This window comes from Thamnophis elegans, chromosome 6 (assembly GCF_009769535.1).
Source record: "Thamnophis elegans isolate rThaEle1 chromosome 6, rThaEle1.pri, whole genome shotgun sequence".
In the NCBI taxonomy this organism is placed as follows: Eukaryota; Metazoa; Chordata; class Lepidosauria; order Squamata; family Colubridae; genus Thamnophis; species Thamnophis elegans.
This window is the reverse complement of record NC_045546.1, coordinates 55751862-55760471: the sequence shown is the minus strand read 5'-3', so window position 1 is coordinate 55760471 and position 8610 is coordinate 55751862.

Below are 8610 nucleotides of genomic sequence, written 5' to 3'. Positions count from 1 at the left end.
TTTTTTTTGGAGCTAGAGTAATTGCAAGATTCATTTATGCTATTTAAAAACATAAAGGGAAACTTGTTGGATTTCTAGAAGAAAAAAGAATAGAACACTAATACTGGACTCTAATAGAAATGAAATATGAGCAGTAAATAAAATATCATTGTCAGTCACGTTATTAGAGCAACTTAAAATATTTTTTAAAATTAAAAATAAGATCTATAAAATACATGTGATCTAGTGAGCTCCACTTAATGTTTATTGGGGTTTAAAATTTTTATTTTCGATAGTCGGCTGATCAGAAGTTGCTGTAGAAAATATGGGTTGTCAAATCACTTTTTGATCAAAAATAGTAAATTCTTGAATGTCCATGATCCAAATATTTGTAAACAAGGTAAGAAAGGCAGAAATAAGTTTTACAAGAAAGCTGTATAGCAAACATTGAGGCCCTTGCATCCAGCTTCTGGTCAAATCACACTTTATTGTGGGAATTGTAGGATATTTCTGGACATCAACAGTTGCTTGGAGGAGTTACTACATTATTTCTATTGATATCCTTTTGTGCCACTTGTCTGTGCTGATGATTGAGAAGTCTAACCAAGTTTGCATGGTACATTATCCATACTTAAATGAACTGAGTTCCCAAGATCATATGATTTAGGTTCTCTCACCATATTGGGCTACAATGTAGTTAGTGAGTGGATCAGAGAAAGGCATTTGCAAAACATGCTATTACAAGAAAGCTATATGATTATATCCATCTGGCCAATAAATTCTCCCCAAGATAATTACTCTTCAATGAATAGTGTGTTGTGAGAAGAAATTTTTTGTGAATCCTAACTCTAATATGATGGACCATTTTTCTCAACCAAAGGCCATTCTTGACCTTTCAGTGGCATGATGTAGGGTAAATTCCATGAAATAGTTATGAGGTCTGAGGGTGGGGGTGGGGACTAGATTTATATTTAATTATATTAAATGCATTGAAATTATTATTATACGGGCATTTTTTACTATTTTCATACAAATCAATTTCCTTTTGCCCTGCTGTCATATGAATTACAATTTAACAAAAGAATTAGAATACAGTAATTTTGGGGTCTGCATACAAGGCTTTCAGACACCATTTGAACTGGGCTCTCAGGTTGTGAACCTGTTTAATAAAGCTCTATCAGAAATATTTCTTCAGAAGCAATCTTTATATTATTAAAGAAATTTAGAACTAATTGTGGTCAGAATTACAATTTTGAGCATGCTTTTTTTTTCTTTTTTTTTAAAGGGAAACATCTGACTTTAATTTCCTCAAGCTATAAGAAAAAAGCAATAACTTTACAGGAAGTTTACAAATAAGTTATCTTCTTATTCCAACACTAAAACATGTATTTTATTTTTATTTTGAAAATATAAATGAATGTATAAAAAGCTAATATCTCTAGAACAAGGTTCATACACATACAGTTCAGTGGTGCCCGGCGGCATCCACACGGACATGTGCAGCGCGCGCATGCGTCTTAGCACCTCCGTGAGCCTCCGCGACACTCCAGCTGCTCAGCAGAGTATCGCACAAGCGCTGTACGCTCCATGCACATGTCGGAAGCACCGAAGATTTAAAAGACCGGTAAGGAGCTCGGGTGGGTGGGTAGGCCCTCTGGAGCACTGTACTGGAACGGTATCTGGCGCTCCAGGCAAACTCCGGTACGCCCTATACACAAATTTGCTCATCATTCCCATTACCACAGCATTTAGCTTGGTTTCTTTTAAACTGCACAACGCTTCTGAATCATACTTAAACCAGTAACACAAAGGTTGACTTTTATAGATTAGAATTCTCATTTCTTTCAACCACTTAACTATATTTTATTTTAGTAGGGCTTGTGTTAGAAAGTCTCCAACTATTGAATGTCTACTATCAACTCTACCAAAAATGCTCTCCCCACCATGAAGTCTAGATTTAGTAGAAACTCTTCTACTAAGCCTTATTTAATAAATATATATTGCTTCAGAGGTGGGTTCCTACCAGTTTGCACCAGTTCGGTAGAACCGGTTCATCAAATCTACCAAACCGGTTAGAAGAGGTTCCACCAGTGGACCTGGAAAGCAGGCCACACCTATAGAAGAGGTTCCAAAAATTTTTGAAACCCACCACTGACACACACACACACACACACACTCACACAGAGAGAAAGGAAAGAAGGAAAGAAAGAAAGAAAAGAAAAAGTGAGAGATGAAAGAAAAAAAGGAAAAAGGGACAGAGAGAAAAGGAAGGAGAGAGAGAGAGAGAACACATGGCCAGCAAGCCACTCCCACCAGGTCACATGGCCGGCAAGCCACTCCCACAAAAGAGGCCACACCCACAGAGTAGGTTCGAAATTTTTTTGAAACCCACCACTGTATTGCTTGTAATAAAAGAAACATCAAAATACATTTTATTTACAATAATATAAGTATTTTTTGTATTATACAAACAATATAGGCATTGATTTATTGCTCAGATATACATTCTATTAAATATAGTTCATACATTCTAATTTAGAACATAACATGAGATAAAGATTCAAAATTAAAAATATCACAATATGCCTATTATGATATATGTAACTACTATTTTAGCTATATGTATTTAGTTTAATTACTATTTGCAAATTCATACCATATTTGCAAAAATGACATTTGAAATTAAAGTTCATTAAATAATTGGAATTCTACCCTAGCAAAGATTTATCATTATCTACATATGAATGTAGATTCTAAACAACAAAATTTAAATATTTTATTTAAAATAAGTGCTGTACTATAAACCCTGTTCATAAATTAATCTTTCTAAAAAGGTATGAAATAAGAAAATTCTAAAAGGAATCATTCTAAATTTGCATGCCTAAGTAGCAAATACATATGAACAGTGTAGCATTTTAACAAAAAACTTGTTTTTGTTTTTGTAAAGTGGAATGGATAACAGCCCAAGTGGTTCAGAAACATCTTCAGTTATTTAACTGTGGATACTGGTTACTCTAAGTAGCATTTGGTTTAGTGAAAGGTATCTTTTTATCATCTTCCAATAATTGCTTATTGAAAATCATATCCTATTTTTAAAGATGCATCTGCTTCTTCCATCTTTCCTAATTAGGGCAGCAATGTTCAAGTTTTTGTAGGAAAAAGCACTGCTGCCTCTGGCATTGTAAAATAGCTGAATATATCCAGTAATCCTCATAAAACCACAACAGCCATTGAGCTCAGCAAATCCTAATAAATCCTACCTGCCAATACAGTCAGCCAGTGTTTTTTATTGCGAAATACATCACACCCTTTTAATTATTAAGATTTCATCATAAGATCTTCTTGTGTTTCTTTGAATGATGTACCTCTTGGATTATATATAGACAGAAATAGAAAGTGGAGATGTTAATGGTTCTGCAGTCATAAGTAATTAAATTGATCTTTGAAATTACATGATTTACTAAACCAGGACCTTTAGAAGCTACAATAGGCAATATGGTCTTAAATTGATAGTCAATTATTAATATTTAATTAAAATTAATTTAGCCTTAATCTTTTAGCTTCTGCTTGTTGTGTTAGAAGAGCACTGTTTACATTTTATTGCCTGAATGTTGGATACAATTAAAGCACACTAATTTTCTTCCTCCTGCAATGGTAATTATCTAATCAGTATTAAAACCAAATATATTGCTGACCACAAGTGCAACAAGGGAGTCATTTTTAATAGAATAGCTGGGTTACTTTATGTTTCCCAGTAATAAAGGAAGATGAGCACTCTATAAGGTTCTAAATTCACCATTATGAAATTCAGTATATTTCATACACTGAAAAAGATATCTAAAATTCAACTTTCCAAGGTTGATTAAAATTATTTTACTTTTTTTAAAAAGCCATTGAATTCAGTAGATCCAAATAGTATCCTATTCACTGTTTTAGCACTTGCATGATAAGCTGTTGAGATATTAAAATTTCCAGATTTTTTTATAGTTCTTGTATATGAATTGTGTGGAATGCATAAAGTTTGTATTTCTGTGAGCAGTTTTTTATAGTACTTTACTCTTTATTGTCCTTGGATGATTACACACAAAACCAGTTTCATTTTGAGTGTCTGTAAAGTGATTCTGTATAGCCAACAGACTAAATTTAAATGCTTGACAAAAATAGATTTTTAAAAAATATGACAAGAGGCCTACTTTTTTATGATATTGCTGTCTAATTTTGGGGACTACATTAGAAAAGCACGTGGAGTAATCATGTCCAAGAAATAACCAGGAATATAATTTTAATTCTATTTTGAGTTTTTTCTGGTTTTAAAGTAAAGATATGTAACATAAATCTGAAAGCTGTTGTTATAATTATGTATATCTTGTATACATCATTTTGTATACATACATTTACTATGTTAACTTTAAAGTAGAAATCTAACTTTTTAGAATTGAAAAGTCCTAATTTCCCATTCTTTTAATGTAATGTTGCTCTTTTGTATTACTTTTCTACTGTATGTTTTAATTATATAGCTCATTATTAAGAAAATATGGAGTAAAATAAACTTGCTCTCTAGAGTGATTGTCTCATATTAAATATCATAACAATATTCCAGTGGTTAATAACAAAATAAAGTCCTTGTTATTCAAATAACCAAAATCACCAAACAGCAATATGTCTTGGTGTCATAAAATGTCACCCTGTTCATGGCATGTTTACTTGGGATAAAGTAAATGCAGATTAACAGTTATATTTTACTCAGGCTGCTCAGATGTAAACCCTAAATCAGGGGTATCAAATTCAAGGCCCAGGATCTGGAACCAGGCTGTGGGGTGCTTAGATCTGTCCCACAGGGCCACCCTGGAAAGGCAAAAGGATTGGCCAGAAATGCCTCTGCCAGTGAAAAGGGAGCTTGTGAAGGCTACGGGTGGCCCTCCCAAGCTCTGTTTTCTCTCGCAGAGCGCTCGGGCCACCACAGATGCCCCTGACACGAGTGACATTGAGCTGGCCATGCCCTCCTTGGCCATGCCCACTACACACACACACACACACAGAGAGAGAGAGAACACACCAGGTCAAACATAAACCTGATGCAGGCCACAATGAAATAGTTTGACAGCCTTGCCCTAAAGAGTTCAGTTAAGCATTCTCACAGATAACTATTAGGCTTCATTCCCCCATACATAAATGGAGTATTGAAACTATATACCATGCACATTTACCTGAATATATCCTACTAAATGTAGTTAGATCCTTTTTCAATTAAATACAGAATTGGAAGATACTTAGAAATTTTTCACATAACCTGAAGTAATAGCTAAATGAGAAAGTAGTACATAAATTATATCCTTCCAAATAGTTTTTCATAATCACATTACATATTGTTCTTCTACTACCCTTTTCTGTATTATCAAAGTTATATGATCTGTCATGAGAATTTGAAAGTAATTGCTCAAACTTCAGTTCTCCAACATTTAGCAGTGGCATGACTGCCATCTATTGGTTAATAATTCAACAAATCAATAATTTAGGATAAGTAAAAATATATCACCATTTCTGATAAGCAATAACTAGAATTTGAAAGCAACATTAATCATGGTTTCAATTTAGGCTGGTGCTAAGCAGAAATTGTGGTTCTGTATTCAGACAACAGGAAAACTACCAACTATGGATATGGAATCATGCAGGATAAAAGTAAGGTGTTACAGAAATTTCCATGAATCATCCAGAAAGACTTAGCATATTGTGTAGATGTAGTCTAGATTCTCTCCCCCCAACTCCCTCCCTCTCTCATCTGTATTGTCTGTGGGGTGGGGGGTTGTTTATAAAATAAAGTCAAAAAGGTCTGGTCGCAAGCTCTGGAAATGTCGCGGCTCCTTCACTTAATAATCAAGAAAGAAACCCCTCAGCTCCATTTTGCAGAATTAAGTGTACTTTTACTGATTTTAAGTAATGAGAAGCTAAGCAAAGCTGGATCTGAGCAAAAGAGCGCAAAAGCATTAGATATCAATACATGATTCATTCCCCTCCCCCTTGGTACCCCAATCGTATATCTCCACAGCTGTCAGGTGGGAGACATCTTCAAAAATCATCAGGTTGGTATGCTGGACAGTTGGCCTTGGCGGGAAACTTCCCTCCTTCCACATGCGCAAACGAATGGTGTGAGCAACTCCCAATTAACAGTCCTCCTGCACAGATTATTTCCCTCACCCAAATACCATGCCCCCCCTCCAAGCAAGCAGCAAAACAGAGGCTGACAGGAAAGTTGTAAATTTGCATAGCTCTCTCACTCAACAGGGAGGAGAACTGGCATGCTGGCCTCGATCAGAAGCTCAGATCCTGAGGATCCAAGCTTCCTTTCGCTGGCCCAGGATACCAATCCCCTTCTGTGGTGGGCTGGAAAAATGAAACCTGGATCTAAGGGATCCAAACTTTCTTGGAAGAAGCTTGGGCCTTCTTTTCTCTGGCCCTGTGTTCCAGTTCTCTTCCTCACAGAGGGAAGAGGAACACCTGCAGTAGGCTGAAGAAAAAAAAAACTCGAATCCTATAGATCCAACTTTAGTTTATCCAGCCCGACAGAGTAATTCCCTTCTGCACATGGAGAGAACTGCCTGCCCTCTTTCAGCAGGCAGATCTTTCACTCCATCCATTTAATGTGGTTGCTAGCGACTGTATCTTGGAGGGCCAGGGTAGCGGGTGTTGAGGGAGGTAATCATGTGGGCACCTCTCTTAATGACCAAAACCAAAAAATGACCAATTTACAATCCAAATTCCAGACCCAATTGTGGTCATAAATTAAGGATTATCTGTGGTCTGACTTCTGTTGAAGGGAATATGCAATAAGTTGAACTTTTAAAAAAGTTTTCAAAGTGCTCCAAATATGCTTCCAGGGACAGACTGGAAATGGTTCTACAAAACGTGAAGCCAGTGTTTCTGGCTAAGAACAGATAACCAACAAGTAGATTGGCTTTTTCAACATTCTGGGCCAAATGAGGATGTAAGATCACCCAAGCTGTGCTCCACAGTTATAAGAAGACTGCAAACATCTGGATTGAAAAATATTCTGCACTGGATTTACTTACAGTTAATGAGGTGTTTAAGCCTTCTTCCATGGAGTTTCAGTATCTGTCCTAATCTGAGAGCATTGTATCGAACTGTCCTTTCATTTAAAGTAAGAGATGTGAGTTTGTTCTCTTTAAGGGAGAAAAGTCCCTCTTTTTATTTACTTTATTTACTTTTGTTCATACTAGGATACTGGAACCACTTTATGCCTTTTAAATGTGCATTTGCTTACAATTAAGAATCAAGATGTAGAATGCTGAGTTCTAGATCTGTTAATCAATATAATCAATCTATGTTTGGGCTCTGTTTTTTGCTGATACCTGGACTGGAGAAGATGTTTTTTTATTGGATTTGCCTAAAGTTAAGGATGAGTTATGGGATAAAGAGTTTTACATCTGTTAATTAAAAGGAGATGGAGAGAGTACTTGCTTTCTTGGGTTTTTTCCTCTCTCTCTCTTTTCTTGTATTCTTGCATCCTTTTCTTTATTTTTAATTTGTTTTTTATTATTGTAAATACAGCATTTAATAAAATTATTTTTAAAAGTACTCCAAACAGAGATCAAAGATGCTTTACTTAAATTAAGTTCCAAGGTCTGTACTCTCTTAATGCAGACTTCTGAAATTGGGTAACTTCCAGATGTGCTAGGAATGTTGGCTGAGATGCTGGCTGCAAATTCTGCAAATATTTTCCACACATCTGAAGATTACAAGTCCTGGAAATGACACTGAATTAGTTTCCATCAAGGTTACATTTATGTTAGAAATGTTATGTACTACGTTACTCTGATAAAACATTGATTTGAAATGTGACATGTATAAGGTGACCAGATGTTGCGCTTTCGGCGGGACAGTCCCGCTTTCTAATAATTTGTCCCGCGTCCCGTGGCATTTTTTAAAAAGTCCTGATTTTTGGCAAGTAAATTTTGGCAAGTAAATACATTGTTTTCTGGACACGGACTGTAGTCTCTGTACTCTGCAGAATGGCCGTGGAATCGTGAACGAAACCCCCTCCAGCTAATCGCAAACGGAGACGAATGCTGTTTGCCCTATCAGTCAACACTTGCCGGCTTTCCATTGGACTTGGAGGCATCACTGCATAGCCTGGCATCCATCGCGCGTTGTCATTGATGGCTTTGCTTGGGGGAGTTGTTTGTGACATGGCAGAAGCGATTTTGTGGCAGGTGGGATCTCAGGGGCTATTATTTCTTAGCACAGGCCAGGGACGCCGAGTGGGTTGCTCGCATCGGGACCACTGTTCCAACTGCTACGTGCAGTGTCGTTTGCCAGACACGGACTGCAGTCTGCAGAGCGGCCGCACAATCGTGATTGAAACCCCCTCCAGCTAAACAGGAGTCTTGAGGTGCAGCATGGCAGCAAAGTGACTAGGTTGAGGGCTTGTGGTGGCTCGGGCTTCCTGGAGCAACTATTTAGAGGGAACATTGCCCACAGCTGCCTTCGCACAAGTTTAAGAGGGCGAAATTTGTCTCGTTGGGTGGGGGGAGGGAGTGATTGGCCGAAACTCACTGAAAGAAAGTTCCATGTCTTTCTGACCCGTGTGATTAATTCAGCCTTTGAGATAAACTT